The sequence below is a fragment of the Panthera tigris genome, chromosome C1 (genome assembly GCF_018350195.1).
Source record: "Panthera tigris isolate Pti1 chromosome C1, P.tigris_Pti1_mat1.1, whole genome shotgun sequence".
Taxonomy (NCBI): Eukaryota; Metazoa; Chordata; class Mammalia; order Carnivora; family Felidae; genus Panthera; species Panthera tigris.
The window spans coordinates 90,103,721-90,112,880 of record NC_056667.1 but is presented as its reverse complement, the minus strand read 5'-3'; positions in this window follow the sequence as shown (position 1 = coordinate 90,112,880).

Sequence of the window (9,160 nt, the reverse complement as noted above, 5' to 3'; positions counted from 1 at the left end):
GACAAACATATAGTACCAAGAGTTAATTCATAGATTCAGAATTATCTTCTCACTGTGTACAGGTATTGTGCTTAGGCAATGAGGATAGGACAAGGAAGACAGACATGTTTTCTACTCTTATGGGACTATAGACAAGTGGGGAAGACAGTATTTTTACTAAACCACATAATTCCAATTTTGCGTAGATCATCCCTGTCTTTTGGGTACCTGGCTTGCTCAGTAAGTAGAGCATGTGACTCTTGATTTGGGGGTGTGGGTTCAAGCCCCACATTGGTCATGGAGCCTACTTAAAAAAAATAAATTAAAATAAATTAAAGAAATAGATCGTCCCCCCCCTTTTTTTCATCCTAATATTGGGGGAGGTCATTGAAAGGACATAAACATGGTCTGAACTTCAAGCTAGACTTGGTAATAGGAGGCTTCTCACCCCCCTCTGCTGTCCTTGGAATGTGTGTTTTCTTTGCCTTCCCTGCTCCCAGAAGCTTCCACAAGGATTTAGCCTTAAGATAGTGATGTGGTGTTGAGACCCTCTGGATGACATATGTGACTGAACCCGGTGAGGGCTTTGTATCAACTTTTACAATTTGGCTGACAAGTACAGAGATAACTTACCCACTGTGCCTGTCCAAGACAAGCATCACATGTAAATTTCCTTGTCTATTAAACTTGCCACCTCCCAATCTGGAGCGGCCTGCTCTTTAATATCTCCTTAACCGCTGTGTGTGGGTGCTCGTTTCATATTACACCTGAGAAGCTTCCAAAGTTGCAAACCATCACCTAAGAATGCTGGAAGTCTTCTTTACTGAGATTTTTCTCTCTCATCATTTTTTTCCTTTAGTATTTACTTTGCATACAGGTGAAAGAATGGAGGATTTTCTTCTTACCCTTCATATTTCAATTGAAAATTTTTTTGAATGGTCATTGAAAACACATTGTTTATAACCCATTATATTGTTGACAAATGTAGCATAGGAAGTCAAATCCATTTGCTTAGTGATTTGCACATTGTTGAATTTTACGAACGTCTCAGTCACAGTTCAGGAATAGAGCATACCTCTGTCTATGCCAGCAGACTTACATGGCAGTATTTTACCTATCCTGCAATACTTCTGTTTTTTCTTCCCCCTTCTTAGAGCAAACATGAGTTTCACTTTCTGGATTAGAGGATCTGAGTTTTTCTGTATTTAGCAATATTCCCTGGTACCTGTTTTGACTTGAAGTGAGGCATAATTCCTTTTGATATTTAGTACAATCCAACTCATACCATTGGTCTCTTAAAACTGGGTTTTATTCCATTCCAAACTCACTGAAATTATGGTTTTTTAAATGTTTAGGGTTTTTACCATAAAAGCAATGCATATAGCTTAAGATATATGGATAAAAATGATGCAAAGTTAAAAAGTAGTCTTGGGTGCCTGGGTAGCTCAGTCGGTTAAGCATCCGACTTTGGCTCAGGTAGTGATTTCATGGTCCGTGAGTTTGAGCCCCACATCAGGCTCTGTGCTGACAACTCGGAGCCTGGAGCCTGCTTCGGATTCTGTGTCTCCCTCTCTCTCTCTGCCCCTCCCCTGTTCATGCTCTGTCTCTCTCTGTTTCAAAAATAAAACATTAAAAAAAAGTAGTCTTGTGGGTACCTGGTGGCTCAGTCAGTTAAGCGTCAGACTCCTGCTTTTGGCTCAGGTCATGATCTCATGCTGATAGTGCAGAGCCTGCTTGGGATTCTTTCTCTCCTCAGCTCTATGTCCCTCCCCCGTTTTCCCTCTTTCTCTCAAAATAAATAAATAAGCTATTAAAAAAATTTTAAATGTAGTCTCTTTTCAAAACTATTTTTTCTGAGGTGTGCTTACAGAAATTAAAAATGTTTAACAAGAAATGAAGACCTCAAATATATATGAATAATTGCCTTTTAAATATATTTTTTCTGGGTATAGAATTCCAGAGTTTTTGTTGTTATTGTTGATAAAAACTGTTCCATTGTCTTCTAGCTTGCAGTTATTCTTAGGAGGAGTCTACTATTATTTTTATTTTTATTCCCTTTTATGCTATGTTTCTGACTGGTTTTAATATCTTTTTCTTTGTCACCGGTTTTAAGCAATTCGACTGTGATGTACCTTAGTATAGTTCTCTCATGTTTGGGGTTTGTCAAGCTTCTTGAATTTCTAAGTTTATAGTTTTCATCAACTTTGGAAAGGTTTGGCCATTATGCCTTAAATTTTTGTTTAATTTTTTTCCTGTTCTCTTATCCCTGTTTCAGAATTCCAATTATACATATGTCTGACCCATTAAAGTTCTCCCAAATCTCAATGATGTATTCATTTATTTTAGGCTTTTTTCCCTCTCAGTGTTTCATTTTTTATTCTATTGCTATGTTGTCACATTCTCCACTGTCTTATCCTATAGTATTTAATATGCTGTTAGTCATATCAAGTATATTTTTAATCATAGACATAATTTATATAATCCCTTAATGTTCAATTTTTTAGAAAATATATTTCATGGCTCTGCTTAACATACTCATGCATGCTTCCTCTACTTTCTTGCATACTTCCTTTAATTTCTTGACACATCAAATATAGTTTAAGTTATTTCAAAATATCCTGGTCTTTTGATTCTATTGTTACTGTCATTCCTATTGATTGACTTATCTCATCATTATACATGATGTTTTCCTGCTTACTTGCCTGCCTGCTAATTTCTGATTGGATGCCACACATTTTGAATTGTAACGTTCTGAGTGCTGGATTATTTTGTATTTTATACACTCCAGTTTTATTCTGGTATAGGTAAATTATTTTGAAACAGATTGATCCTTTCAAGGCTTGTGATTAAGCTTTTTTAGATTGGATTTGAGTAGTCTGTAGTCTTGTCACACTAATGAAGCAATACTACTCCTCAGGTGCATGTATCATGAGGCTTGCCACTGTCTGCTGGGACATGCGCTATACCTAAATTTGTGTTACCCCTAGGAATTCTTTCTTCAGTTCTTTTCCTGTGATTCTTTTCTCACCCTTGTATGATAAGTACTCAGCTGAGGACTCATGGAGAATACTCTCCAGCTTTCCCAAGTTCTTTCTGTGCAGTACCCCTCTCTCTAATACTCTTTCTGCATAGTTTGGCTGCCTTTCTCTTCTTGAGTTCTCAATAAAGTCTCCTCAGTTCATGAAGAGGACCAGGATATGTTTATGGGCAATGGCCTGGAAATACTAGTCCCCTGAGACAATGGTCTCATCTCATTGCTTCCATTTATTACCACCAACAGTGGACACTTTCTATTTCCTTACACACTTGGTAATAATGGATTTTGATATTCTTATCTGTCTATGCTCACTGTCTTGTGATATCCATTATTTAAGGTCTGAAAAACATTAATTTACATATTTGTCTGGTGTCTTACTTCCTTAAAGTAGGGGTTAAATCTGGTCCTTTGTTACTTCATCACAGAAGATATAGCCAAAGTCCCCCAAGATAGAGCATGTTTTAGTTCTAATATGCTACTATGTTCTTTTTCTAGAATTTCCAAGTTTCTACTGGGATTCTTTATTTGTTCACTCATTCTGCCATCTTTTGCTATAAATCCTTTAACGTATCTATTATAGTTCTTTCAAAGTCCTTTTCTGCTAATTTCTGCACCTGGGACATCTGCTTGTATGCTTTTGTTGACTTTTTTTCATGATTATGGGCTACATTATCCTGTAATTTTTAATTGAGGTGGCTTGCAGATACTCTGGATTTTCTTACCTCCTCTATATTGGAATTAATTCTAGCTGGCAGTTAAAGTTTCATAACCATTTATTTATGTATTAACTGATTTGTTAGATTTTGTTACAGATTCAGGATACAAACCTTTGGCGAATGGAATATATGTGTTACAAATACCTTTTCCAGGCATGCCTGGTTAGCTCAGTAGGTTGAGTATCCAACTTCAGCTCAGGTCATGATCTTGTGGTTTGTGGGTTTGAGCACCATATGGGGCTCTGTGCTGACAGCTCAGAGCCTGGAGCCTACTTGGGATTCTGTGTCTCCCTCTCTCTCTCTCTCTGCCCCTCCCTTGCTCATGCTCTATCTCTCTCAAAAACAAATAAACATTTAAAAAGATACCTTTTACACTCTGTGACATACCTTTACTTTCTCCTAATAATACCTTTTGATTAAAGAAGTTTATTATTTTGAAATAGTACACTTATATGTGGTTTTTTTTTTATGTTACTCTCTATACATATTGTATCAATTTGTACTACCACCAACAGTGGATACTTTCTATTTCCTTATACATTTGGTAATAATGGGTTTTGATATTTTTATATGTATCCATATCTTAGGTAAGAAATTGTATATTATTGTTTAAATACATTTTATTCAATAAATATTAATTCAGAATCTGTTGTATAGCTAAAAAATTTCTTTCTGCATTATCTGAATAGACTATACATCATATCCACAAAGTTACAACTCTCAAGTATGTTCATTCCAGCTCCAAGATGGGATGGGATTGGAGTGAGAGAGCTAGATATAAACCGATAACAAACACGATAAGGTGGTAAAACTATGCAGGAAGTTAAAACAGAGTTATGTGACAGACATTGGATAGTTGGCAATTTTATTTTGGGTAGACTGGAAATGCTTACTTGAGAGACCGATTTTTAAGCTAAGATTTAAAAAAACAAGAAGGAGCCAGTCATAGGAAGAAAGAAGGAAAAACTACCAGAAAGAGGGAAGTGCTAGTGCAAAATGTGTTACTCAAATATGAATTTTATTTGTGAAACAAAAAGGGAAAACACTGTGGCTATGGCAAACAAACATGTGGGGGCAAGACAAAAGTCATCAGAACTCAAATTTAGTAACTGGCACACTAAAGTTGAAGGATGGAAAGATATGATAAGAAAGGTGCCCAGGACAAAGGGATGAATTGCAACAGGTCCAAACAAGTTCTAGACATTTAATTCTCAATTTCTAAATCTTCATTGCATCTAGGGTTGGAAATGCCAACTAGTTCTAGCCAATAATGTATATGGGGAAGTGAGCTGTGGAGGGGCACATTAGTAAATGCTTTTGTTCCTAGATAAAAAAAAACAAAACAAAACCAAAAAAAAAAAAAACAAAAAAACAAGATATGCACCATGTGTTCTTTCAGCATTGTTTCCTGGCTTTGAATATTCTGATGATGTCAGACACTATGGTGGCTATCTTCAAGCCGTGTGCTTATAAAGAAGCCAAAAAATATTTTATTTATCCAACAAATATTTGGCTTACTGAAAGGGAGAGAGTGGAGTTGACCTCCATCGTGATGGAAATTTGGTAGTTGAGCAGAGTTTCAATGGTAGATGAAGTGTTCAGTTTTAGACATGTTAAATTTGTGATCCTATTTGACAGTCAACCAGTTGAACTCATGGGAGAAGTGGATGGTAATAGGGACGTTCATTGGAGAAGAGTGTAAAAATGTGAAATATGGGAAACTGAACAGAGCAGGGAAATGCAGGGTTATTAGGAAACACTAAGCCATCTAATGTTGGAGATCATGAATTTACATGAGTGTGGTTATAATGAAAGACTGTGGAATTTAAGTTTAACAATGATGGAAGTCAGGAACTGAGGGAATTGAGGGACAGCAAAAAGTAACTTTAATGCATTAAAGTCCCCTGGAAAAGAGACACTAAAATGGAATAATTGGAAATTGTCTTCAGGGACTGGATGACTGAAACTTGGTTTACAAATTGGATGTAATTATTAGTAATGTAAGCCATGGGATCAAGTCGCCAAAGTACACTATAAGATCAACTTGTTGGAGGGAAGGTCAAGGAACTGAGAGGCCAAGGGATTGGAAAGATCACATGAATAGATAATTAAGTTACCCAGAATTATGACAGGAGTGGCATTGGTGAAAGTGATCATGATTCAGGAGCTAAAATATTTAGAGAGTTACAGTGAGGGTCTGTGGGTGACTGCAATATGGAGGGATAGCTAGCGGCATAGTTTAATGGTATACAATTCAAAGTTGGGGGAGGTAAGGAAGAAGGGAAATAGTGTCATATTAAACTGAGACTGGAGAAGTAGATTCATGGATTTAAATCAACTGAGCCCTTCCTGACACTGTCAAGTCCCTGACCTACATAAATCTAGTCTCCTATTATGTAACATTATTTTTTTAAATTTACTTTATTTTTAAAATTTACATCCAAGTTAGTTAGCATATAGTGCAACAAATGATTTCAGGAGTAGATGCCTTTACCCATTTAGTCCACTCCCCCCTTCCACAGCCACTCCAGTAACCCTCTGTTTATTCTCCATGTTTAAGAGATATGTTTTGTCCCCCTCCCTGTTTTTATATTATTTTTGCTTTCCTTCCCTTATGTTCATCTGTTTTGTATCTTAAAGTCCTCATATGAGTGAAGTCATATGATATTTGTCTTTCTCTGACTAATTTCACTTAGCATAATACCCTCTAGTGCCATCCATGTAGTTGCAAATGGCAAGATTTCATTCTTTTTGATTGCCGAGTAATACTCCATTGTACATATATATCACATCTTTATCCATTCATCCATCGATGGACATTTGGGCTCTTGCCATAATTTGGCTATTGTCGATAGTGCTGCTATAAACATTGGGGTGCATGTGCCCCTTTGAAACAGCACACCTGTATCCCTTGGATAAATACCTAGTAGTGCAATTGCTGGGTTGTAAGGTAGTTCTATTTTCAATTTTTTGAGGAACCTCCATACTGTTTTCCAGAGTGGCTGTACCAGTTTGCATTCCCACCAGCAGTGCAAAAGAGATCCTCTTTCTCCTCATCCTCACCAACACCTGTTGCTGCCTGAGTTGTTCATGTTAGCCATTCTGACAGGTGTGAGGTGGTATCTCATTGTGGTTTTGATTTGTATTTGCCTGATGATGAGTGATGTTGAGCATTTTTTCATGCGTTGGTTGGCCATCTGGATGTCTTCTTTGGAGAAGTGTCTATTCATGTCTTTTGCCCATTTCTTCACTGGATTATTTGTTTTTAAGGGTGTTGAGTTTGATCAGTTCTTTGTAGATTTTGGATACTAACCATTTATCTGATATGTTGTTTGCAAATATCTTCTCCCATTCTGTAAGTTGCCTTTTAGTTTTGCTGATTGTTTCCTTCTCTGTGCAGAAGCTTTTTAATTTGATGAGGTCCCAATAGTTCATTTTTGTTTTTGGTTCCCTTGCCTCCAGAAACATGTTGAGTAAGAAGTTGCTGTGGCCAAGATCAAAGAGGTTTTTGCCTGCCTTCTCCTTGAGGATTTTGATGGCTTCCTGTCTTACATTTAGGTCTTTCATCCATTTTGAGTTTATTTTTGTGTATGGTGTTAAGAAAGCGATCCAGGTTCATTCTTCTGCGTGGCACTGTCCAGGTTTCCCAGCACCATTTGCTGAAGAGACTGTCTTTATTCCATTGAATATTTTTTCCTGCTTTGTCAAAGATTAGTTGGCCATACGTTTGTGGGTCCATTTCTGGGTTCTCTATTCTGTTCCACAGATCTGAGTGTCTGTTTTTGTGTCAATTATCATGATTGTAAATTCTAGTTCAGACATCTTGCTTCTATTAGGGTTGGTTAAGTCCCTGGCTATTGTTTCTCCCTGCTCTTTCTTTTGGGGCGAATTCCTTCATTTTGTCATTTTGAAGAAATAAAAGGAATTAATAAGGTAAAAAAATTAAAATGAAAAATTAAAAAAAAACCCACACATACACAAAAATCAAATAAATGATGGTAGATCCTGGGTGTGTTTTGGTCTGGTATTGCAAGGAGCTTGAAAGATTAGAGGAAAAAAAGGGGGGGGGGAGGAAAATGTTTGAAAATTTACAAAAATGAATAAAATGAAACGATAAAAGTAAAATAGAATTTAAAAAATTTACAAAAAAGTAAAAAAATAGTAGAATAAAAAAGTTAAAGAAAATATTTTTAATAAAAATTGAATGCAAAAATAAGGTTTTTCTTTCTGTATTCAGGAAAAAGAAAAATGAAAAAGAAAAAAAAGAAAATTGAACAGATGGACGAGAGAATAGTCTGAAATATGATTGAAATTACATCGTTTTCCCTTAGAAGTCAACTATGAAGTACCTTCTAATCCGTAAACTAAGCAGGCAGAGAGACTTGTGTTCTTAAAGGGAGATTGGCCCAGTTAGGCGGGGCTTAGTGTAATGGCTCCGTTCTCCATTAGATGGCGCTGCTTAGCTCACTGGGGTGGATTGTTGTGGCGCTTACAGGTGTGTATGGGCGTGGGCAGGAGTGGGGTAGTGGTGAAAATCGCGTCAGCCAGCTACCCAGTGTCTACTATCCGAACGCTGTTCTCCCGGATCAGCAATTGCCCACCTGGCCTTTGTCTCTGGCTTCCGTCTACTCCCTGCTTTTACACTGTCTGCAACCAAGCCATCAGGTTGCCAGGCAGCACCTCCCTCCTGAGTTTTATCTCAGATGCGGCTATGTTTCCCAACCCCTCACTTCTGAGGGACTGAGGCTTTGACTCGCTCAGACCTTCTGGGAGACGGTCTCACCAAGCACTGGCTGGGTGCTGGCTGCACCCAGGAATATTCACAGGACCATGCTCCTGCCAATGCCCAGAGACTATTGCTGGGTACTAGCCCACCCCAGAAAAAGTTCACGGGATAGTGTAGCAGCAGCGTTTCAAGGATTACAGAAAACCGCAACACACAACTGGCATCAGGCTTCACCCTTTACCACCTTGTTCCAGCATCAGCAAATGTGGTTGTTCTCTGGGGTCTGCTGGGACCACTGGAGTCTGCTGGGGTGGCTGCCAAATGTCCTCCCAGCAGGGGAACCACCTCTCGCCAAGTGACCCAAAGATCCCCGGACTCCACTCTGCTCTTGGGGATTCGCCCTTGTCAGGAGCACTGCCAGGTATCCAGCTGTGGAGTTTCAGACTCTGTGCTCCCCCTGTTTATAGAGTCTTAATGTAATTTAAACCCTCTCCTCCCCTTTGTTTTTCAGTCCCTGCAGCTGTTTCCACTTTTCCACTTTCTCTCCAGCTACTTTTCGTGGTGGGGGTGCTTTTCCTGAACTTCCCCCCCGCCCACCGTCCTCTCTCCTCAAACAAAAACAGCTTCCTGCCCTCTTTGGCTTCTCTCTCCCCCCAGTTCACCTCTCCGCACCACATACCTGCTGAGTTCTGTGGTTCAGGT